The 26,963-nt window shown below is 36.1% G+C and overlaps 1 protein-coding gene across 3 annotated transcripts in view; it reads right to left on the bottom strand.

The window, feature by feature from the left end:
* Nucleotides 1-26,963, bottom strand: part of LOC150100538 (uncharacterized) — a 198,564-nt gene that overhangs the window by 13,747 nt on the left and 157,854 nt on the right. For all 3 annotated transcript variants that reach the window (XM_090401331.1, XM_090401332.1, XM_090401333.1), the window contains one exon: nt 18,930-19,006. The gene's annotated coding sequence lies outside the window, so the exon portion shown is untranslated. Of the gene's footprint in view, nt 1-18,929; nt 19,007-26,963 lie in introns of those variants that run through there.

Genomic DNA, 26,963 nt, shown 5'->3' with positions numbered 1-26,963 from the left:
ATAGTCAAATCAACTCAGGAAGTAAAGGTGGTTGGCTCCTAAAGAGATGCTGCAGTTTCTATACAGAAACTGCAGTATCTAATGCTAGAAGTATCAGAAACAAGAGGGAGGAGTTTTTGGCATTAGTTAGTGCAATGTCGCCAAAAGCTATAGGTATTAGCGAGACTTGCCTAACAGCAGATGATGTAGTTACAGGTAGAACGGGAAGGGTTTAGTATTTTTAGGGAAGACAGAGCAGATAGGATGGGGGGGAATTATTGATATTATTTTGCTGAAGGCCATCCAAGCAGCTCTTTCTCTCCTTGCTATTTAGGTATAATTTCAAATTCAATTCATAACTATGGAGATATAGATTGGAAGGAAGCGAGATCACATGGCAGGAAGGAAATTGAATTTATACACCTAAATACCAAGGAGAGAAAGAGCTGCTTAGATGGCCTTCAACAAAATAAAATCGACAATTCCCAACCAAAACATAGAGATTAGAAAACATCTTTTCAATAGTCACATCCTACCAGCATTAACTCATGGCAGTGAAACATGGAACACAACCTTAAAAGAAGAACAAAGCTTAATAATAACCCAATGTGCAATATAAATAACATAGGCCAAGTAAGACACACAGAAATCAGGGAGAAGTTTGGACTCGAAGATGTAATAAAAGCAATCTACAACAGCAAAAGTAGATGGGCAGGACATCTCGCCCGAATGAGAAACAACAAATGGACAGTCAGAGTAACAAATTGGTATCCAAAAGGAAACCTGGAAGTCCGGCCTTAAGGTCTGAAGACCCAGTGTTCAAGAAAGTTGGAAGAAAATGGAGAAGAAAGTTCAAGAAAGGAACAGCTGGACTCTTTATGAGTCATGTAGTCATGGAGAAATTCTGACTGAAATCACAGGTCCATCAAGGTAAACTGAGAGAGAATTACTTGACGCAGCATGTGAGGAGGGAGACTTCAGGTGCAGGAATATTGGACCTGGTCAGAAGACCAGGTCCAATATTAGCATCAGAAGAGCTATCCATGACTAAGGTGGACTGGCCACATTACCTCCAACTGGGAGGGGGCAATGTGGCCATGTGATTGCATTTTGGCATAAATATTTTACAAGCTGTGTAACACACTGATGGAACTTTACTCCAGGAAACAGATTGAGCTAGGTAATTAGTGGTGGTGGTAGACAGATAATTGAAGTTTAGAGGCCGTATTGATAAGTTTGCTAATGTGGCACATAAGATTATGTGGCCATGGAAGAATTCACTAACAAGTAAAGATAAGGAAATTGTTATTCTTCTTTATAAGGGCTTGATACGTCTACATCTGGATTATTGTGCAAGTCTAGTCATCCGGGGATGAGCGACCAGGATGGTGAGTGGTCTGTGGAACGTTTCCTATGAAGATAGATTGAATGTGTGTGTGTGTGTGTGTGTGTGTGTGTGTGTGTGTGTGTGTGTGTGTGTGTGTGTGTGTGTGTGTGTGTGTGTGTGTGGATCGCAGAAGTTGGTTGATACGATAGAATGTTAAAGGATTTTATAGGATTGAAGCAGGAAATGTTTAAACTAAGCAAGAGAGGGAAAAACAAGAGGTCATCCATGGAAGTTGAGTAAAAGTGTGGTTAATAAGGATGTGAGGAGTAGTTTTTTTCACTTGGAGAGTTGTAAATGAATGGAATAAGTTGCCAGAGTCCGTTAGTAGGACTTTGTCTGTTAATAGGTTCAAGGAAAGATATGATAGATTTGGTGGATAAATAGTGTCTCCTGCGAAGAATCTTTGAAGAGTCTTCACTCCATGAAGGTGCCTATAAAATAATAATGATGCCGGAATGATGCAGAGGACACTGACTTGTAGAAGTAGGGAGATTCTTGTTCCATTGTATAAGCCTTTGGTTGGGCCAAACATGGATTATTGTGACCAGATTTGGTCACCTGGTTTTCAGAAGGATGAAGAGATGTTGGAGAGCGTCCAGAGGTGACTGACTAAGGTAGTTTCTAACGTCCTGAAATGTCGAGTATGAGAAAAGATTGAGAAGATGGAACTTGCAGAGTCTGGTGGACAGGAGGAGGGGAGGAGATATGATAGAGACACGCAAGTTATTAAGGGATTGTTGTAGGATCAATGCTGGAGAGGTTCTACAGAAAACAGTGGGAGATCAGGGGAGAACCAGAGGTCATCCCTGAAAACTGTATAAAGAAGGTGTGAGTAGGGGAGTGATAGGCAGGTTTTTTCGTGCAGAGTTGTAAATGACTGGAATGCCTTGCCTGAGCGTGGTGTCTGCATAGAATTTGAGTGTGTTTAAAGCTCTGTGTTTGATAAAAGGACCGCTTAGATCTGTCTTTGACTCCATGGGATCTTGGGTATATAAAAATTTGTTTTCAGGATATAATTTATTATTTATTGATTGCTGAAAGATTTATACATACAATAAACATCTTGTGTGACATTGCACCTTATAATTTTACAGAGTTCAGCACTAAGTGCTGCATTTTTTACATTGGATTTCAATTAAAATTTTTAATAATACTTTTTTGCCTTGATATTATGTATTTACAACATATTTTCTTCTAATATTAACAATAAAGATTATGCAGAATTTTTTGTATAATTTTTTTTTCAAAGTTTGCGAAAGAGTAATTATACAAACACATTTCTGCATTTGTTTATAAGGATTACTTGTAGATGAGTGAGGCGGGTTAATCCCACCTATTTTGAAGCTTTTATGAGAGAGTGGGATTTAGCCTTCACTATTTGTGTTGTTGCTACTGTTTATGTATGGGATGTTGGCATTGGATGCTAGTGATTTGTGATGTGCATATTAGTGTTGATGGGTTCTTAACTTTCTTGGTATATTATCCAGAGTTAGTTTTTTAATGTTCTGTAGTTATCTATGTGTTTTAAATTTCTTGGTAGGTTGTTGAATTGCGTGGGTATCTGATGTGATCTCACAAAAGAACCGTATGAGTTGGTGAAGGGTGTGGGGATGTAGAGAGTTGTTGTAGGTCGTGTTATACGATATGTGTCTCTGTTGTTTCGATAGGTGATGTTGAAGTAATTCTTTGTTAATGTCATGTAGTGTTTCAGGTTTTTTTAATGCTCAGAATTCTGTGTATCGCCATGTGCTTAACGGATATTGATTGTTGCGTGTAAGGTGTCCAGATCACTGTTGACACGATTTTCCTGTGTAATGTTTCTAATTTTGCTAGGTGGCTGTTTGATGTATTTGCATAGACTGTTATTCCGTATCTGAGTAGTGATTCGTAGATACCGTGATATTGGAGTTTTTTTACGTTTAGTGGAATAATGTCTTTAACTTGGAAGAGTTTTGCTGCGATGATCCGGAGTTTGGTGTGTAGGTATTCTATATGTTTTGTTCATTTAACGTGGGAATCTATGTCCAGACCGAGGTATTTTGCGTGTTACAGATTTGATTTCGGAACATTGGCAGGTATTTTTGTTGTTAATGCAGCGGTATGTGTGAGAATGTATCGATAGTGATGCGGGGTGTATGATTCTTGGATTGTGTATTATCAACGTCTGTGTTTTGGTGTCGTTGATTAGAATTGTCTTTTGGTGGAAGTACGTTGTGATTTCGTTTAGGTCTTGTTGTGCTTTCAAGAGAGCTGTGTTAATGTGTGTGGATTGCTAGTAGTGCAGTGTCATCTGCGTATTGAAAGATTTGACTTCTTATGGATATGAACATCGTTAATGCATATGTTGAATAGAGTGGGTGATAATATGGCACCTTGAGGTACACCGTGTTTTACTTGTATACTCCGACTGTGACATGCACCTATTTTTGTTACTTGTGTTCTGCATGAGAGGTAGTTCTTGAACCATCTATGCAGTGTTCCTCTTATACCTATTGAGTATAGTTTGGTGAGTAGTATGCCATGTTCAAGTGTGTCAAATGCTTTGGTTAGGTGCAGCAGTATAAGGACGGCGTACTTGTTTTTGTCGAGAGCTTTGTCTATTGTGTCGGCGATGTCTTCTAATAAAGTAATGGTGCTTTTTGTTTTCTGAAAGCCGTATTGGTTTTGTGAGATGATGTTGTACTTCTGTAAATAGTTCTGTAGTCTGGTGTGTGTGTTATTTTTTCTAGGATTTTTGAGATGACTGGTAGTGTAGCTATTGGTCTGTAGTTCTGAGTATCGTTTCTTTTGCCGTGTTTGTATATTGGCGTAATTACTGCAGTTTTTAGTTGTTGTGGTATAATGCCTATGTCGAATATTATGTTCACGAGTTTCAAAAGTATTGGAACTATTTGTTCAAAGTGTGTTATAAGGTCTGTGAATCTTATTTTGTCTATTCCTGGAGTGGTGTATGGTTTTAGTTTTAGGAGTGCTTCTTTAAGTTTCTGTTTTGTTATGGGTGGAACATACATCTTTCTTGTTGACTTTGTGTCGGTAGTTTTTTGTTGATCGTTGGTAGTTTGTTTTTTTTGAGTTGTATGATGTTGTTTGTGAAAGCATGGTTGAATGAGTCTGCTAGTTCCTCTTGGTTTGTGTCCTGACCGAAGCTTTTTTTTGCAATAAATTCTTCTGCTGAAGTTTTCTTTTTTCAAGTTACTAATTCGTTGAGTGTAGCCCATGTTTGCTTACTGCTGTCGTTATATTGGATGAATTTTTGGAAGTAGTAGCGTCTTTTTGCCCTACGAATTTTTTTTTTGTATAAGGTTTGTAAATGTGTGTTACTGGGTGACTTTTTAAGTTTTTAACATAGATTTTCTTTTACAGTAATAGTATGTCGTCATTTATTAATGAATTGCTGTCTGTTTGTCGTCTCATTTGTGTAGGTTTTGTTGCTTTTTTTGTATATTTCTGTGAACTTTAGTTGAAAATTCTCGCATAATGTTACAGGATCGTTTATTTTAAGTAGGGAATTCCAGTCTGTATTTTTTACTTGGTTACCGACAATGCTCTTTAGTATGATCGAGTTTTGTCAACTTTTGTGGTGGTGGGAGGGGGGGTAGGAAACGTAATAAAACGAAGTTGAGACAAAGTAGTGTTGTTTGGCAATTTTGACGTTAATTACTGATGATGTATATGTATAGATGGGAGCCCGTATGTCGATATGATCAATGCATGATTTTGTTAGTGAGATATTGAGTATTTCTTCTCTTGTTGGGGAGTTAATGGTAGGGTTTATGTTGCACTGACTTAGTATATCTAGATATGTGTTAGTGGTTGAAGAAGCGTGGTCAAGCGTATTTATGTTAATGTCTCCTATTAGGATGAGCCCTGTGTGTTGTAAGGGGTTCGATGCCGCTTAGCCATGCTTCTAACTCGTGAAGAAAACTGAGTGGATTATTATCTAGGGGTCTGTATATTGTGTTTATTGAGTATTTGATACTATTGTGGCTATTTGTAATTTCAAGAATTAGTGTTTCCGCATGTTCGAAGTGAGTTTATATTAATAATTCTTTAACATTTTCTTTAACATCTTGGTTTTATGAGAAAAAATTTCCCTGCTTTCATTCTCGAAGATTATATGTAAGCTTATCTGAGGATGACACCAGTTGGTTATTATTGATTGGTTTTTTCGCTGTGTTGGGAAGCTACGAAATCTCTGATTGAGAAATTCACGCGCACGCACTCCCGCACGCACGTCCGCACGTCCGCACGCACGCACGCACGCGCGCGCACACGCACACACACACACACACACACACACACACACACACACACACACACACACACACACACACACACACACAAACTTGGAATTTATTGATGCGTCGCTGAACTGCAAGTCTGAACGAATATATTGTGTTTCATTAAGTTTGTATGGTATTTTGGGTGCGTGTTTCTTGTTCATAGTATGTTCTTAGAGCTCTTTTCAGGCTATTGTAGTTTGTAAGGTTTCTGTGTTCAAAAGGTAATTTGTTTATCATTTCTGGGATGTAGAAGTTTCGTGTGGCCTTTCCGTAGTGGTTATTGTATTTATATGTAATATAATTAGTTGTCTGAAGTCTTGTTATACGGTATGTATTTCTGACTGTCCTGTAGTTGGCATCGAAATAATGTTTTAGGAAAGCTGCATAGTGACATAAATGTTTTGCTGTCAGTATTTTGTGTTCTGACATTGAAATGTATATAAGGTCCTTATTTTCTCTTTGTTCCCAAAAGATCAATTGATCATTTTCTAACGTAGCGACATTAATCTCTTTAATTTGTAGGGTGCACAGAAAGCATACGTTGTTATAGCGTATCTTAGTATATATTGGCATAGTGTTTTGGATATTAGTGTTTTTAGGCGTATGGGAACTATGTCTTTTAACCTGTACAGTTTGCCACTTATTGTTCGGAGTTTGCTGTGTAGATGGTTTATGTGGCTATTCCAGTTCATATCTGCATCGAAGTAAATTCCAAGGTATCGTATTGTTTCAACCTGAGTGATTGTCAGTGGGTTTCTGAATATCATTAATTTTGTCTTTTCTGAGTTTAGGTGTATTGAGTTTTTCGTGAGCCAGTCTATGATCAGATTTATGTCATGTTGCATATTTGTTTGGGCTATGCTTGCGTTATTATGGATGAATATTATTGCTGTATCGTCTGCGTATTGGAATATCTTGGCTTTGAGTGGTAGCTGATTAATATCGTGCGTGTAATTGTTGAATAGAGTTGGGGAGAGTACAGCTCCCTGTGGTACTCCACAGGTTACTGGTAGCTCTCTGGTCTGGTTTGACCCGATACGTGGAATATGCTTTCTATTTTGGAGGTCGTTTGTAAACCACCTGTGCAGAGGCCTGTCTATTCCAACATGCCTCAGCTTTTCTAACAAGGTTTGATGTGTGAGTGTATCGAATGCTTTAGTTAGATCAATGAAGACTGCCATGGCAATTTTGTTTTTGTCTAAGGCGGTATTAATTACGTCTGTAAAGTAATAATAATAATAATAATAATAATAATAATAATAATAATAATAATAATAATAATATAAATGCATGGTCTATATTATTCCAAGTCGTGTAGTCCAAACTCTTAGATATGTCATCAAATTGATCTCTACACTTCGCGTCAATAATGTTAAGCTCATACTTGGTATGTTGTATCCTTTCTCTTATTAGCGCTAACGAAGTCTTATGGTATAATCTTTTTGCTGTTGCAGATTGGATATGTCCTTTTCCTACTAAGAAGTTCGGGATGATAGCAAAATCTCTACATTTCTTCAGAAATATAAGGTGGTTTAGTAATAACTTAGCTTTTTTGCATTTGTTCTTCTCAAAGCACCGAACTTTATGTTTCATTTGTGAACTTAAATTGTACATATTTGGTCTGATGTATTAAAATGAAGAACGTTCATTGTTAAAAGACCAGAAGATAAATGATAAAATATACAAAGAGCCAACACGTTTCACTAGCCACTTTCTAGCATTTTCAAGGCTGAACTGGTGTGAAAACAAATGCATTAAGTTACATTTAAAACACACTTTAGTAACTGTTAGGCCGTTACATTTTATCATTCGTGTTTGATGGCGTGCATGTGTTCGAATGCTTCAGTCAGAATCCAGTACATGACCACATATTGTGTAGTTTTTTGCATATTGTAGTTCTGTTGAACTGGAGAGATGATGAGATTTTTCGATATGTCTTTAAGAATAATACCTTGATTTCTATTTAAATTATTGCCTGTGCGTAGTTCTTTAAAATTCTTTTAAAATAAAGAACGTTTAACAATAAAAGTTCTTTATTTTAATACATCAGATACATCAGATACCCAATATGTACAATTTAAGTTCACAAATGAAACATAAAGTTCGGTGCTTTGAGAAGAACAAATGCAAAATAGCTAAGTTACTAAACCACCTTACATTTCTGAAGAGATTTTGCTATCATCTCGAAGTTCTTAGTATTAAATGGACATATCCAATCTGCAACAGCAAAAAGAATATACCACAAGACTTCGTTAGCGCTAATAAGAGAAAGGATACAACATACCAGGTATGAGCTTAACATTATTGACGCGAAGTGTAGAGATCAGTTTGATGATCTAACAGTTTAGACTACACGACTTGTAATAATATAGACCACGTATTACATCGTAGCTACGAAAAAACTTTCACAATATGAATGCATGTCCAAGGAGACTAAGAACTCTTTGCTGGAGGACTTGTTTAGACATGCATACTTAACTACCTATCGTATCTCTTCTGAAACATATTTAATAAAGATGCTCTCACAATATTAAATCAATCCTACTTCACACACCCACTCACTATATGCCATTAGAAAAACCTGGACCTCACATGCTTCCTTACCAGGTTTTAGTCGTGATGTCTGATTAAACAAATAAATTAAAAATAAATTTATTTATTTGGTTATATCCATATGTTTATATCCATATGGATATATCCATATGCTTAATTTGCAATCTTCACTAAAAACTTTTCCTAAATAACCAAAATATTATACTTCTTGTATAGGCTTTCATGTTCCTGCATATTTTCTGTTTAGATCTATTTATTGCTATTTTCACCATTCCAAATTTTTGGTAAAGAATCAGACTTTCATCGGATATGTTAAGAGCCTCTGTAGCTCAGTCAGTATAGACAAAGCCCTTTGGTTGGAAAGACCTGGTTCGATTCTTTTCCAAGACGCGAGGAACCTTTATCTGGTCTCTTTCGACTAATGGTGAATTAGTTGGTCTCATATGGAGATAGCTTTTGTTTTCACCCAGAAACTTGGGTTCCCCCAGAATAGGCAAACTGCCCCGTGAACACACACACACACACACACACACACACGCATGAATTTACATAAAATACATACTTGGAGATATCAAACTCAACTGTACTTTATGCAGATAATGATATATTTCTAAACATATCCAGTATATTTATTTTATTATTTCAATGGGGTTTCCCCTCCCCTTTCCTCATCCATCTCTTAGGACTGTTTGAGCTCTCCTAATGAAGGATTAAGTAGGAGGGCTCAACCAGTCCTAAGAGATGGATGAGGAAAGGGGAGGGGAAACCCCATTGAAATAATAAAATAAATATACTGGATATGTTTAGAAATATATCGTTATCTGCATAAAGTACAGTTGAGTTTGATATCTCCAAGTTTGATATCAGGTTCTTCTTGCATATTTCCCACCACATTTCTTCACTGTTTATCTCATTTAACGATCCTTCAAAATAATTACTCCTGACATCCATAATAACTATCTTTCGTTTTTAATGAATTCGAAAGCATATGGTGTGAGGTAGAGGTGGGCAAGGCAGGTTATTTAGTGGGGTGTTGCTACAAACCAAGGAGCATAGAGGAGTGGGGACCAGAAGATGTTTAGACAGGTGAGCGTGGTAAGTGCAAGAAGAATGATTGTTACGGGAAATTTTAACTACAGTAGTAGAAATTGGGGAGAGGAAGATGCATGTAGCAATAAGGAAATGGAATTTCTAGAATTCTTGAGGGACAAATGTCTTAGGCCACATGTAATAGAGGGAACAAGAGTTTTGTATTTGGCCATAGCATCAGAAGAGCTGATGATAAGTGAGATGACATCTTTCCCACCAGTTGGAGAGAGTGACCATGTGGTTCTGACTTGGAAGATGAATAGACATGCAGGAGTATCAAAGAGACTGGAACTTATGTGGAATTATAAGGCAGGTGATTAAAATACTCTTAGAAATCAACTTAGGGAAGGTTCATAGCGGGAGGAATTGAAAGGCCGGGATATCATTCGTGCTTGGGAAATCGTGAAGGAATATTTGTAAGTAGCAATAGTAAGCTGTATTCCACGAGTGAAGAAGAGGACACAATTTGGTGTAAAGTGGATGACAAACAATATTAAACAGGAGCTGCATGTGAAAAAGAGGCTATGGAAGAGATATAAGGAGACAGGTGAAGAGCAGATGCACGAAGGATATAAGACACAGGCCAGGAGAGTGACTAGTATGGTAAGGAAGCCGAAACTGGAACATGAGAAGAGATTGGCCCCAAGATCCAAAGAAAATCCTAAGGAATTTTTTAGATATGTGGCCAGTAGGAGGAGAAATGACTGTGGAAGAATGACACTGTGGGATAAAAATGGGAATAGAGTGACTGATGCAAAGGACATAGTGGAATTGTTCAATGAACACTTTATTGGAGTATTTCATCCTATAGGAGTCAGTTTTAATACTAGAGTGATAGGGCAGGTTCGAGGTTTAGAGGTACAGGAGGAGAGTGCGTTTCAAATACTGAGTTCTCTGGATGTCAATAAAGCTGTGGGACTGGATGGTATTTCACGACGAGTTTTAAGAGAATGTGCTAAGGAACTGACAGCTCCTTTGACCTGGCTTTTCAATGGAAGTCTGACTATGCAAAAGGTGCCCAGGGAATGGAAGGAAGGTATTGATGACATACAAACTGGCCTAATTATAGGCCAGTTTGTGTGTCATCAGTAGTTGTTAAGATACTGAAGAAAGTAGTGAAGGACCGTATACAGCATTGGGCAGATGAGGGTAATGTTATCTGTGAGAGTCAACATGGATTTGTGAGGGGGCGCTCTTGTTTTAGTAATATGCTAGTCTTTTATAATAAAGTTACAAGAGCAATAGATGAGGGAAAGGCATATACTGCCATTTTTGTGGATTTAGCAAAAACATTTGACAGGGTACCACATGATAAGCTGATATTTAGGTTGTGGCACATGGGTTTGGATGTCAGGTTGGTCAACTGGATTCAGGATTGGCTGTTCGATAGGTATCAGAGAGTTGTGTGTGGTTAGGCAGTTTAAAGGAGGCAGAGGGTTACAAGTAGGGTCCCACAGGGGGTGTAGTGCTAGGACCTGTATTGTTCAACCTTTATATTAATGACATTGTCATTGGATTGCAGGGGGATATTTAGTTGTTTGCGGATGCTGGGAAGGGTTATTAGTAATAGTGCAGATGTGTTAGTTATGCAAGAGGATTTGAATAAGCTAGACAGATGGGCAAATGAATAGGGGATGACAGTTTAATACAGCAAAATGTAGGGTCTTGAAGTTTGGGACACATCGATGGGACGCTGAATACTCTATTGAAGGAGATATACTGGAGGAAGTAGGGGAGACAAGAGATCTGGAATTGATGATTGATAGAAACCTGAAATTTAGTGGACATATTGCAAAGGTGGTGAAGGTAACACAGAGGATTGCTGCAATAATAAGAAGGACGTTGAACTGCAGAGATAAAAGAGTTATCATTCCGTTGTATAAGACTCTGATCAGACCACACTTAGACTATGGTTCTCAGATTTGGTCCCCAGGATTTGAAGGGGATAAATTAACTGTGGAAAGGGTACAGAGGCGGATAACAAAGACAGTTTCAGGACTGTACAAGGATAGTTATGAGGATCGACTGAGGGAATGTGGACTGCAGAGTTTGGTGGATAGAAGGAGAGGTGATATGATTGAGACTTTTAAACTGTTGAGAGGTGGTTACAGGGTTGACACTGGGGAGTTCTTTCGCTTGGTTGAACAGCGGGAAGGAGTGATGACAAAGGGCCAGCCCTGGAAGTTACGAAAGGAAACTGTGAGCAAGAGAGTAAGGAGTGGTTTCTTTGCATGGAGGGTGGTTGAACCGTGGAATGCTTTGCCTGATGGAGTGGTGAGAGCGAGAACGGTCAATGCTCTGTGTTACCTTCACCACATTAAAGGAGTGGTATGATAGACTTTGTGTTTCCTAGGAGGGACCTCCGTCGATGAGTCTTGATAGACTTGTGTTTCTCAGGAAGGCCCACCCACGATGAGTCTTTTGACTCCTTAGAGGCCTAAATAATAATAATAATAATAATCCCGTTTATCATCTTATTCCTTTTACAATATATCTTTCTCTATTTCTAAGCTTCTTCTTCTTCTCAACTTTTATCATCTGATTCCTTTTATAGTGTACCCTTTCCTCTATTTCTAAGCTTCTTCAGTAGCCTACAGAACATTCTCCCTGGTTACTGTATTTATCTTCTATATTCTTAATACCTTTTTTCCATAACTTATTTAGCTACTTTCACATATCACATACTGCTTTACTTTTTTCTTTTTCCCTCCTCAGAGCATTTGCTAATTCACTTGCTAAGTCCTTTTGACATACTCGTCTTCTCTTCCAGGACTGTCTCTTTAACTTCTTGCATCCACCATGTACTTTGGATTTTTCTTCGCAAACAGTTTCACCACATGCATGTTTTCCTAGCTGAATCAATCAGTATTTTCATCAGAGTTTGCCACTGACAACACAAGGTTTGGTTCTTGTTTTCAAACTATTATTTTCATCTTGATTAATATTTCTACAGTTCACCTCTAAAATCTTCTCAACTTATTAAACTTTTTAATGTATTTTTCTTTCCATTTCCATTTGGGTCTCCAGCGATGAGTCTACTGACTCCATGGAGATACCCGTAATAATAATAATAATAATTAGGATATTCAATTTCAATCCACTCAAAACTAAATAATGATCACTTCCTATTTCAAGTCACCTGTGCCTGTATATATATATATATATATATATATATATACAGGCACACATATGGCTGCACTGCATAGTTCAGAAAGCCTGGACAGAGGGACGAATTCCCGATGATTGGAGTAGAGCTCTCATAGTACCCATATATAAAAAGGGAAATAAAACTGAATGTGAGAATTACAGAGGTATTTCCCTACTGAGTGTTCCTGGCAAGATCTATGCAAGTATACTTGAGAAACGGTTGAGAAGAATTGTGGAAGAAAAGCTTGGTGAAGAACAAGCTGGATTCAGGCCAAATAGAGGCTGTCAGGATCAGATCTTCACTTTACGACAAATAGTCGAGAAAGCACGGGAATATAACAAAGATCTGTATTTAAGTTTTGTCGATTTGGAAAAGGCATATGACAAGGTGCCAAGAGAGAAGCTATTCAATACGCTGCAGTTATATGCTGTCAATGGGGCATTATATCAAGCAATACTTAGTCTTTATTTGAGTTGTGAGTCAGCAGTTAGAATTGAAGGAAGTACAGGAAGATGGTTTAATGTTAAATCTGGTGTGAGACAAGGATGTACATTATCCCCTCTGTTATTCATTATCTATATGGATCACATTATGAAGGAATGTGGTATTAAACCTGATATCAAAATTGAAGATGTTAATGTCAGCTCTTTGCTTTATGCGGATGATGTTATACTTGTAAATAAATCCGCTACAAGTCTGCAAGATTCTCTGACTAAATTGAATAGCTGTTGTAATAGATATGGTATGAAGGTCAGCAATAAAAAGACAAAGACAATGAAAATAGGCAGAATCATTGAAAATGTCAACTGTGTTGTGAATGGAGAACCTGTGGAACAAGTAAAACATTTCAGCTACTTAGGCACAATTTTTACTGAAGATGGTAAACTAAATATATAGAAATAGACAACAGAATCAGCAAAGCTGGTATCGTGGGAAGTCAATTGAATAAATTCATATGGAATAAGAAAGAAATTAGTCGGAACACTAAATTAGCTGTATACAAGACTGTGTTCAAACCAATTTTAACTTATGACTCTGAGAGCTGGGTCAGAAGTAAAACACTTGACCAAAGACTAGAGACCGCAGATATGAGAGTCCTGAGAAAGATTAGAGGCGTGAACAGATGGCATCAATGGCAATATCATATTAAAAATGAGGATATTAGGAAAGAACTTGACATTGTCAGCATCCAGGAATGCGTTAGCAGAGCTAATCTCAGATGGTATGGTCACTTAAATAGAATGGGAGAGGAAAGATTAGCAAAACAAGTGTTCTCTGCCAGGTTGGCAGGAAAACGACCCAGAGGAAGACCAAGATATAGGTGGATTGATACGGTACAAAGTGCCTTAGACGATAGAAATATAAGATCTGATAATGTTGGAGTCTTGACAAGTAACAGACTGATTTGGAGGAAAATTGTAGATAGGAAGTTAGTAATGATGTAATTTTTTCATGTAGTACTGTCATATCCTGTACACCCCTTGAGGGTACATGGCAGGAATTTGATGATGATGATGATATATATATATATATATATATATATATATATATATACTCGTTTCTGAACCAGTACAGAAACATTGCTATCAAGAATAACATAGTCAATGAGGCTTTTTATTTTTTCTCTCTTCTTCTTCTCTTCTCTCTCTCTCTCTCTCTCTCTCTCTCTCTCTCTCTATATATATATATATATATATATATATATATATATATATATATATATATATATATATATATATATATATATATTATATTATATTATATATATATATATACATATATATATATATATATATATATATATATATATATATTATATTATGTTATATTATATATATATATATATATATATATATATATATTATGGAAAATACTAAGAATAGTGATCAGATCTTTACCCACCTTTACAATGAGTTGCCCTGGTGTTGTATCATCTTTAGACTTGAACTTTGTTTCAGGCGCAAACTTAATTGTTTGCATACTTGGGATTAGGAGTTAAAATAACCAAGTTTATAAAATAACTTGGTTATCCTGATATACAATACCCCCAAGTTAAAAAATGTATCACACACACACACACACACACACACACACACACACACACACACACACACACACACACACACACACACACACACATATATATATATGTATGTGTGTGCGAATTTGTGCACATCTATTTGTGCACATTGTGTTAGATAGAGACTAGTCCTGAACTTCCATTCAGCACATATGCTTACCATTGCTCTTTTCTACAAATTTTCCAAAATGTTTCTTCATGCCAGGGATTCATTTCCTACCCTGACTAAACATATGCACGTAACCACAGTAATAAGATTTTTATTTTTATTTTTTATTTAAAAAATATGAAATTTGAAATTTGTCGATATAACTTTTTCGAAAGAACTTAACTGTCACACTTAATATGAGAATATCAAAAGTAAAGACAAAAATAATAGCTTTCAAAAGAGAAATCCTAATAAGAAGTAAAATAGTGATAGATAATAAAATATTACAACAAGTAAATACTTTCAAATACCTGGAATGTGACTTATCATATGAAGATGAAAAAATATACATCAAAATGTCAAATTTTGTTAAAGTAAACAGCATAATAAAAAATATATTTAAGCCACCTCTGAAAAAAAAAAGAAAAAAAAACGGATTCAAACAGGAGAAATGAAATTTCTCAGAAAAACAATTGGATATACCAAGTGGGACCATAAAACAAATGGAGAATTTTTACAATCCTTGCATATAAAACCAATATAAATGAATATAAACAAAATGATTAGAACAGGGATTCTCAACCTATGGTACGAGTACCACCCACTGGTGGTACGAAAACAGAGTATAAAATAAAAGGTAAATTAACATATTTTTTTATTTCAACATGAGTTGAGAATTAAAAATGTATGCACAAATATTTAACAGTTCCACTTAAAATATTTCATGCAACTAAATGAAAATAATTAGATTTTACATTATCATTAAAAACGTTTGTATAATAATATACAAAAATAATACCAAAGTTCAATTTGAATTTAATAAGTATTCATGAAATGATAATGACAGAAAGTAACTCGAATATATTTGATCGGACAACAATGGGAAGCAGTTTGTCCGTTGTCGTTTGTTGAGCCGCAGTTACAGTTAAAGTAGTGGTGTTAGATTATTGTCTTTGAATATGAGATTTTATTTGTGAAATTGTAGTATTTATATTCTTCTTCTTCTTCTTCTTATTATTATTATCATCACGTGACGCCTCCAGGGAGTCCAAAAACTCATCGAGGGAGGGCACCTGCTTTACAACTCTCTGTCAACACCACTCAATCCATCAACCACAACGAACCGCAACTACCGTCATCTACACTAACGCCATCTACAGCCCACCGCTACTATTTTCACAGACAATCACAAACATCCATGCCCTTGGCGGGATTCGAACCCGCAGCCTTTTGGCTGGAGAGGAGATATGCTAACCAGTCGGCCAACCAGGCCGGCAAAGAATAAGTTGGAGGCGCCGTGCCAGAGGATAGAAGCCGGAATGTGAATAAGTGGTTAACGAGCGGGTCCTCAAAACGATCGAATGGAAAAATGAGTGTAAGCGGGGGAAACACCTTCTCTGCCAGAAGCCACTACTTCGAATCAGCCGACGGAGCACATCATTGTACAAGAATGCAACAAAAAGCCCCGTACAGCACAACGTAAATACAATCTTAGTTATTTATCATATTGGTTTCACATATATTTCACATAGAAACCGCACCTGTTCTCCAGTGTGTGATTGTTATGAAACGCTATCAAAACATTAGATGAAACCTTCCCTTCTTAAACGTCATTTTGAAACCAAGCATGGCGATTTAAAACACAAACCTTTGGAATATTTCCAGAGAAAACTGTCCGATTTGTCAGCAAGGAAAAAACAAAAATCCTCATTTTCAGGATTTAACACGAAGGCATCTTATGAAGTCGGTTTAAGAATAGCTAAGGCAGGAAACCTCACACGATCGGAGAGTCATTAATATTACCAGTAGCTACAGATGTGGTTAGAATAATATTTGACGAAAAGGCAGCAAAACAACTTGAAATGGTTCCATTATCGAATCACACCGTATCACGAAGAATTTCAGATTTGTCTTCAAATGTTCAGGAGCAGTTAATAGAAAAAGTTCAGACTAGTAAATATTTTTCCATACAATTGGATGAAACTACTGACATTGCCAGCATGACCCATCTTCTTAGGTATATAAGATTTATAGATGGGAAAACAGTGAAGGAAGAGTTCTTGTTTTGTAAACCACTGCTTGCTTGAACACCCTCAAATGAAATATTTTCAAAATTAGACCAATTTATGAAAACGCATGACATAGAATGGAATAAAGTGTTGGTCTTTGTTCTGATGGAGCACGTGCAATGGTTGGGAAACACAGTGATGTTGTTGCAAAAATTAAAGAAGTAGCTCCATAAGCAAAATTTGTACATTGTAGCATTCATCGCGAGGCTTTAGCCGCAAGAAATATGCCTGTTGCTCTGAAGACGGTTTTGAATGAAAGTGTGAGAATTGTTAACTTCATTACGTCCATAACTATGAATTCACGACTATTTTCCATTTTGTGCAATGAAATGGGTGCTGAACATGATTCTCTTTTATTTCACACCGAAGGTAGGTGGCTGTCGAGGGGAAATGTATTGAGTTGCTTGTTTGAACTTCGTTCAGAAGTTCAGATTATTCTCTCTGACAAATCTTCAGACTCAGACTTGAATTATTTCACTGATGAACTGTGGCCTGTCCGGTTGGCTTACCTGACAGATTTATTTTGACACCTCAACCAGCTGAACACGAGTTTGCAGGGTGCACGTACTTCCTTATTCTTGGTACAGGATAAAACTGCGACTCTTAGGAAAAAACGTGGCTTCATCATTAAAGAAATCGATATGGAAACACGTGTTCCTTTCTATTGTTGAATGCTTTCTTAACTGAGAATAAAATTCTTCTTCATAGTGAACTGACAATGAATATAAAGAAGCATCTTGGGAGTCTAATCACAGATTTCAAGGAATACTTCCCTGAAAAACTGGCTTCAGAGTTTTGGATTAGAGAGCCGTTTTCCATTGATGACACCTTACCAGAAACCATAACTCCTTCCTAGAAAGATGAACTGATCGAGCTCTCCTGCGACGGAAGTCCCAGGCAAACAATCAAGAGGAAGGATTTAACAGACTTATGGTTGGCAAGAAGAAATGAATAGCCAATGACCTTAGAAAAAGCTGTAAAATTTCTGTTGGTGTTTGCAACTACTTACCCTTGTGAATGTTGGTTTTCTTCTCTCATTTATATAAAAATCAAGTACAGGAATAAGTTGAATGTTGAACCGGATTTAAGACTCAAATTAAGTCAATTGAAACCAGACATTAAGAAGCTGTGTTTACCAGCAAAACCTTCACACTGAAACAAGAATCTGAGTTCTGTAATTAAAAATATGTTACATTTATAGCTTGTACTGATTGTAAGTTTATTTGAGAACTGGAGTCCCATTATCAGGAATATGTGTTTGCCAAAATTTGTTTAAGTATTTACTCATTATTATTTTAATTTTTAAAAATTGCACATTTTACAGAACAATCCATTGAATAGATTCAAAGAGTATCTGTTTCTACAATAAATATTTGAATAAAATAATAAATAATTAAATAAATCACTAGTATTGTACAGAAATGCTTATTTTGCCCCTGGGATCAACAAATCACATTAGGCATGGATGTTTGTGATTGTCTGTGAAAATTCCAGTGGTGGTGGTAATGGACAACAGATAGCTTTGGTGTAGATGATACGGTTCAATATAGTAGGTGGATTGAGTGGTGGAGATGGAGAGTTGTAGAGTAGGTTCCCTCCTCGATGAGTCTTTGGACTCCCTGGAGGTGTCATGCGATAATAATAATAATAATAAACCACTCTTTTCCAGAATAAATTTGCTTACTGGTATATCTAATATCCTGAATTAAATATAGTGGTACGCCACTGGAAAAGGTTGAGAACTCCTGGATTAGAACATTTAAATCGAATGGACAATACCTGACTTCCAAAAACACTATATGAATATAAAATAAATATAAAAAGAATTGGAAGACCAAGAAAGCGATGGCATAAGACTAGAATAGGCCACTTGACCTAATATCCATAATAGGAAGAACATTACTTAAATTGATTGCCAATGAAGAAGTTAATCATCATGTTTGGTAATGAATGCCGTTGCTACTCTTTGCTTTCCATGACCACTATTGCATGACTATAACAGCCTACATTTATTCATTTCAGTAAATTATGGCAACTACAATTCAGAGAACAAATTCATATAAATACGTTTAATACATTAATGCATTAACAGTATTCACACACACACACACACACACACACACACACACACACACACACACACACACTAGAAGACAAAGAAGAGAGAGAGAGAAATTTTGATTTCTCACTAACTTGAATTAAATGTGCTTCGTTAATGGAGTTGACTACTCTTGCAGGTCCTTCAACTATCCCTCTGCTAACAGGAACACCTGAATAAAACCAGCTGAAAGTTACTAAAATATTCACTGGAACTACTGTGGTAATTGTTCCGAAATATTTAATTTGAGATGTCACTGAGGAAGAAACTTAAAACAGTACTTGTGTAATCAACATTAATTACAAAAGGTGTGATTGTATTATCCAGATCAAGTGATAAATATGCATATGAATTATTGTTATTACTAGTTTTCCACTAGAGAACCTACAATAAGTTAGTAATAAACGATAAGTTACAGGCTGCATCATGTAATGTCTACATCAGTTATCGCTCTGTTCATAACTGTGTTTGAAATTATTCATTGTATATGTACCCACCACATTTTAAATCCATGCATTTAACCCACTACCACTGTAGCTCATCATTTATATCAGAGATGACTTCCGTGAATGATGTTCTGTGTATTAACTGGTAAAATACTCTCACTGATATTATTTCCTTTCCAGCCATTCTCTTCAAATTACATCACCCTAATCTATCCTTATAGCTAGAATGCAAGAGTTCTGATACTACTTTAGGTACTAATCCTTGGATATTTTCAGTTTTTTTTATCAACCCCAAAAACAAATGGCCAAACCTTCACACACACCGTGCTACAGATGGTCTAATCAAGGCATTATCAAGTGTGAAAATAATTTGCTTACTGATTCCTTTTCAGTTATTACACCCATCCTTGCACTATTTTCGTAACGTGTCTTTTTCCAATGTACAAGGAATACCAGTTTCTCTGTCCACTCATTTCAAGAGAACAACAGTGGATATGGTACAATTTACAGGTACTCTCACGTTTTTATAAATTTTATTACTCCCAGCTTGCATGACTAGGACCACTAAATACAACCATATCATAATAAGATAAACACCTTAACTCACTGCAAAAAATAATAATTTTTTTCCTTTTGCAGAATGCATCACAAGGTTAAGCTAATCACCTTTTAAAAAAACTAGAACTGCAAGAAACAACTTGCTAATAAGGCAGCAGGACGTGATGATATATTGCTGCATGTCTTAAGAGAATGTTCAGTGAATTAATGACCATCTTAGAACATAGCAAGTTCTAATGAAGTGAAACAGTGGTAAAATTGTTCTACTTCAGGCATTAAATTATATTGTTCTGAGGGTTTAGAGTTCATGAGTAAGTGTTTGATATGTTGTCAGGTCTAAGATCTAGAAGTGGGTTGATAATTCAACATTGTCTGTGATTATCAGCATAAGTTTGTTAAAGAGAGGTTGTGTGTTAGTAGTCTAATTTTGTATTATAAGTGACAAATGAATTGGACAAGGAAAACACATAACAGAGTCATATATTTAGATTTGCAGAGGACTTTAATAAATTGTCATATGACAAGTTCATAATTAAATTGGAATGATTGTGGATAGATAACAGTTTAAGTGATATGACTTGGATCGGCTGTCAGTTAGGTAACTATCACATATAAAACAGTATCCCAGAAGAACGACATCATTAATGATATGCCTGCAGGGACTGTTTCAGAGACATTATTACTTAACTTGCATGTTACTGGGGAGAACGATGTATAGAACCAATACTGATCTTCCAGGAGTGCCTGAACAGATTGTGTGAGTGAACATAAGGATCACATTGCTGAGGACATCACAATGGTTTATGGCAACGATGTGAAGAACGTCAAAGTAAATGGATTCCCTTATATTAGGTCCTTGATCAAGCTGCATATGGATTGCTTGTATAGAGTCGAAGATATCTACTCAACAATCATGAATTTCTGTGCACAGATCTGTCACCTTGTTTTCAAGGATATCAATAAGAATGTATCACAAAGGTTGAGAGAAAATTGACTCGGGTCAATTTATGCAGAACAAGACTGCTTAATCACTCTCCCCAGTTGGAAGGCAGAGTGTCTACCTTGGTTATGGATCCATCTTCTAATGCTATTACGAGATCTAGTAATAACTCCTGGTCCTCTTCCATGACATGCTTTTCAGGTAATTATCTCTAAACAATTATATAAATTCCACTTCATTCTTGCCATGTCTCCTTTCCTTCCTCTTGTCTATACCCTCAGAGTTGAAGTCTCCCATAATAAATGTTCAGTCTGCACTCATTGTACTAATCTGCCAATGCACGGCATACACATTTTCCTGTGGATCCCTAGTCAATAGCAGCAACCAACGAAAAAGTTTGTTCTGTCGGCTCTATCTTGCAGCAGGCAGCCTGAAATGAACTAACTCTTTCAGGTCTCCAGTCCTGTTTAGCTTTTAATTTTGTTGGTTGAAGTATTTTGGCTATTATCAACAATACCTCAACCTCCTATCCTATTTCCCTCATTCTCCCTGAAAATACAATACCCTCTACATTCTGTACCTCTAACTATATTATTTTCTGTCAACCACCTATTATTGATAGCCAATAATTTTTGGTCAAGTGAAGCTGACTGATAGCAAAAACTACTCTCCTTTATTTCTGATACTTTTAGTATTCATGTGTATTTCAACATCCCATCCCCTTGGATCTGCAGTTATCTTTGCAAAACGTTATTACCAACCTATTCAGATTCGAAATCTGGTAAACTGCACCTAAGCACAGCGTAATTTCTACACTCACATTCATTTGGCCTGTGTGTGTTTGGGGGGGGGTTGTTTAGACACATAGTTAATTGAATCTTCCCAACATTTATAGTTTTCCTTATTTTGCACTTCCATCCTTTCACTGAACAACACACTCTCCAAACATCTAACTCCAAAACTATTCCAAATTCAGTCTATCTGGCATATACAAGTCCTTTCATCCATCAAATTCATTCCATACAAATATTTATATGCACTCGGGTCTCTTTTTATGCGGTTATCAAGTTATGCGGTGCATAACTTCAAAACTTATGTACCGTTGTTCATCATAATGAACAGCGTATTGCAGCACATTCTGGCGTAACGTGAATAACGTGTAGTCAGTGAGTGTTCGTGAAGTTTAATTTTGCATGTGAGTAAGTGTTTGTCTTTTCATTATCATAAGTCTAAATATTTCTAATTTTTATTCTAAATATTTGATTTGGCCCAATGGAGAAAAAAAGCACCAAATAAAAGCAGTTTCTTTGTAAACGAGAATTGCAATTTTAGATCGCTTAGCAAAAGAAGAGAAATCTAAGGCGATTACTAAATATTTTAATTTAGGCGAATCTGCTATAAGAGAAAAAAAACGAATGAAGTCACAATAAGAAAATGTAATTTCTGGCACAAAACTAAGTGCCAAATTATCATCGTACTCAAAAGATGCTTTATGAGAAAAAACAGAACGAGCGCTGGTAATTTGGATTGAAGAATTAACTCAAGAAGAAAATTCCTATAAGTGGTTATTTAATTAAACAAAAAAGCTCTCCGGTTTTATGAACATATGAAGCAATTGGAGCCATCTACTTCCGCTTTCCAGGCTGATAAAGAATTTTCGGCTAGCAAAGGGTGGCTAACTGGGTTTTTAAAAAGGAATGCACTTCATAACGTGAAGATTACAGGCGAGGTTGCAGCAGCAGATGAAGAAGCAGCCCAAATGTTTCAAGAGAAGTGAGATAAAATTATTGAAGATGGTGGATATTGTACTGATCAAGTGTTTAATGCTGACAAAACAGGATTGCTTTGGAAGAAAATACCTAGTCGAACTTACATCGCAATGTCTGAGAAAAAAACATTTTCGGTTTAAAGCAAGCAAAGTTCGAGAAACGTCGTTACTTTGTAGCAATGCATCAGGAGATCGAATGTTGAAACCCCTCCTAGTAAATCGATCTCTAAGATCACGTACTCTAAAAGGCAAAGATCTAAAAGAGCTGCCGGTACATTGGATGGCTAATACAAAGGCCTGGGTAACAACTGCTGTATTTACTGAATAGTTCAATAATTGCTTTGTACCAAAAGTGGAAATATATGAAGCAAAAAGCTCTCGATTTTAAAGTTTTATTGATTGCTGACAATGCACAAGTCATCCGCATTTAGAACATCCAAATGTGCAGGTAGTTTTTTCCACCCAGTACAACAAGCATTATTCAGCCATTAGATCAAGGCATAATTGCTACTTTTAAAAAATATATTACGTTAAGCACACTTTTCAATTTATATTGGATAAATTAGAAAATGAATCATTAACAGTAACTGACGTTCGGAAAAAAATTTCTATTTTAGCCTGCTTAAATCATGTTGCATCTGCTATCGCTGAAATAAAACCACAAACTTTAAATGCCTGCTGGAAAGCAACTTGGCCTGGATGTGTCGCAAAGAGTGCAACCATTCAAATATCTATGAATCATTACTTTGGTACATGAAATTGGTGGAGAAGGTTTTGATACATTTAGCCAGAACGATGTAGACGAATTGCTTGTGGATAATGCCTTAAGTAACGATGATATCATTGGATATCGATTAACTTTAGATATCGTCGAAGATACAGAAAACGATAGTGAAGCGGAAGAAAAACTGCAAATATAATTTGAAAAGGTCTTGAACTGCGCAATAAATTGGAAAATCATTTTCTTGTTTTTGACACAAATTCTGAACGAGCCTTTAAATTCCAACGTTAGCTGAAGAACTGTATGTCTGGATGTCGCGAGTTGTATAAAAAATTAGTAAAATCATCATCGCAAAGTTTAATCACTGATTACATTGTCAGAAGAAAAAATCAGCAGAGAACGAGGCGAGGCTAAAGCTAATTCTGTTTGTGAAGAATCATTGCCTTTACCATACAGATCTAATGCGCTGACTATCTCTTCTGGTGATGAAAGTGATTTTGTACCAGTTCGCAAATTTTGCCGAATATTGTCTAACAGCGGCAACAATTCTGATGAAAAAATGTAAAAAGAATTGTTACTTTTCAATTTTATTTATTTATTCATATGGAGTTTCCTCCTATTTCTGCCCCGTCCCTATTGGGGTGAGTTGAGTCCCCTCATGGGGTTTAAGTGTTTATGGCTGTAGATCCGTGTGTGTGTGTGTGTGTGTGTGTTCACGAGGACGGTTTGTCTGCTTGCGGGATGAAAAACCCCAGATAAACTGGGGAAAAACCCTGCTGTCCACGCCCAAGACTGACTAACTTGGCTATGGAAGATCCTTAAGCTCCTCACTTCGGCGACGGGAATCGAACCCAGGCGCTCCTTCTCCAGGAATATGGTTGCAAGGCTCAAGGCCACTAGGCTAACCGCTTTTCAAGTAAAATTAAATGAATAAAGCTTTAAAACAAATTCAGGAATTCTTATTTTCCTGAATTTTTTATAAACTTTTTAATGCGATTTTAGGTATATTTGAATTCATTGCTTCAGTTTTATGCCGCTTTAGAAAATTATGGAACGTATCACTGATTTTTCAATGTAAGTTAGGTCTTTTTTGTCCGATTTTTTATATGCGGTTTTCTACCGCATATAAAAAGAGACCCGACTGTATATAGTAATTAATACATATGTTAATTAATATAATATAGCAAATAATTAATATTTCTTGATCTTGATTGAATTCCTTGAAAAGGTCAAGAAATAAAGAGAGAAATGGAAGGAGCATCTATTTAGGATGGAAAGATATCAGCTACCAAAAGAGGTGGATAAATATTAACCAAAGTGAGAGAGAGAGAGAGAGAGACTTCCAGCTGCAAGATGGAAAGACCAGTGAAGCCAGAACACGCAAATGACTAATACTTGAAGAAAAGAATTAATATTAATTTAAAAATGTAAATAAACATATAGTAGAATGCTGTTGCATCTTTAATATCCACTATTTCTATGTAAAATATTGTTATTTTAAATACTTTATATAAATACTTTATATACTTTAAATAAAATATTTTATTTTAGAATACTAAAAATAGTAGAATACTGTTGCATCTTTAATATCCACTATTTCTATGTAAAATATTGTTATTTAAAGTTTCCTACTTCTTGAACTGTTTGAGAGTTGTAATAGTGACATCAGCAGCATATAAAATAAGCCATGCTAATGGTATTCCAGTTTTGTGATAATGTTCTTAGCACATGCAACATGCCTGTTTCCTACAGTTAGCTGTTCTGTAATTTTATTCTGCATCCCATCCTATCATGTGTCATCTTCATCCAGGAAGATGACTGTTATGGATCTCCATATATTCCTGTTCTATGCCATTCTCTTGCTTCCTGTATTGTCCAGCCTCAGCCAGTCCTTTTATTAAACCATGTATGTCACTGTCTTTTTTTATGTATTTATTTATTTTTTATGATAATCCTATACATGAGAGGTTTAAGCAACCTATAATATATTAGAACCATATTATAGGTTACATTTACGATGCTAAGAAATTATATTCTTGTTTAATCCTTTGTCCAGGTGTAAGCAAACAAAGTTTGCAGATGAAATATCTTCACAACTAGGCTACTTGTATATAGTAGCTAAATGAATTCACATTGATTGCCTTAGAAATTTACTTACGCTTGGATAAAGGATTAAACAAGTAATATAATTTCTTGGAATCTTTAATGCAATTTATAATCAAGTGAAAAACTTTCAACATACTTTAGGTTGCCTATAAATATGGACAAAAAGGAACTTTTTCACATTTAGTTTGAAGAGCTGGAGATTGTATTCCTTGAAAAATAGATAAGATGGAAGACTTCCAGAGGACAGTAATAGAACAAATAAATGAGGAGTAGAGAAATTTGTTCTGTGGATTTTGAGTTGAACTGTGAAGGAATGTTGAGTAGTTGCTGGGTGTGTTTTAATGGATTTAACAGGGAGTGAAGAAATTGATACCAGTTCTGATGAATGTTGGTTGTTAAAAGTATTTCTAGAAGATACAAACAGCAGAAACTGAATGCTTTGTGAGAGTGTGTGGAGTGAATTGCTGAGAGAGGTAATTAATCTAACTGCTGGCTTGAATTTTGAATCAAGTATTTTTAGGGAGGACTTAGGAGCACCGCCGAACAGTGTTCAATGGTGGATTTTCGATTTGTATAAGGTTAATAGCTGTTCAGAGGTAAAGTAATGCTTTGAGTGAATGATAAATTCTAATTTTTACAATTCTCAGGAAGCAACGTATGTGTTGTGCTTATGGCAAGAGAAATTTGATGATCTTTTTAAACTATGCTTGTTTTGTTGGGTGAAATTTAGAGACTTGCGTTGAAAGTAAGACAGGAGGAGGAGGAGAATGGTTCTTTTTTGTGGGGGATAAGACACAACTGTATTTTGTTAGCAATGAAAACTGATAAGGTTGTATGAACCCCATCGAAGAATGGTTTGGAGATCAGAATTTAACTGTTGAAAAACAGTTTTAAAGATTACAATTTAGGGTGGTAGAGATTATTGTTCTGGAGGTTGTGGTGACTTGTGTAGCGCTTTAGTTTGTTGAATGAGAAGGAAGAGGGTACATGCTGTCATCAACAAAGCTATATTGGGTTGGTAGTCAGAAAAGTAGGTCAGTGATAAATAAAAGGAAGAGGAAAGTAGGTGGGAGAACAGAGCCTTGTGGGACCCCAGCATTAGCTACATAGTTAGAAAGGATCCATCATCTATCATGTGTGGTGTGTGAGTGTTCATTCAGAAAGCTGACAGTCAAGTGCAAACTCCTGGAACAGACCAAATAATGGGAGTTTGCTTAATAGATCCTTATGCCAAATTCTGTCAAAAGCTTTAGGGATTAAAAGCAAACACTGGAGACTTACCAAATTTTTGTTTGTTTATTTGTTCAGCACTTTCAAGATAGCATAGTAGTTGAATGTTGATGTTTCTTTCCACTAGTGAGAGAAATTGGGTGGTAGTTGGATAGCAAAGATTTGCCTCCCTTCTCAGGAATAGGTTATGTGTGCAGAAACAACATAGAATGGGAACTAACTATGGAGCTCATACCTTTAGGATGATTGGAGAAATACCATTAGGAACAGCATTCTTTTTGTTTTTGGTATCTAATTTGGATAAAATTCTTCTGATTTCTTTCTGGCAAAATGTCAAAGAATACTTTGTGTGATGAGTGT

This window comes from Typopeltis vanoorti, chromosome 12 (genome assembly GCF_054136105.1).
Source record: "Typopeltis vanoorti isolate ZY-2024b chromosome 12, IOZ_Tvanoo_1.0, whole genome shotgun sequence".
Lineage (NCBI taxonomy): Eukaryota > Metazoa > Arthropoda > Arachnida > Uropygi > Thelyphonidae > Typopeltis > Typopeltis vanoorti.
Note: the sequence above shows the minus strand (reverse complement) of the source record. Positions and strands in the feature narration are given on the sequence as shown.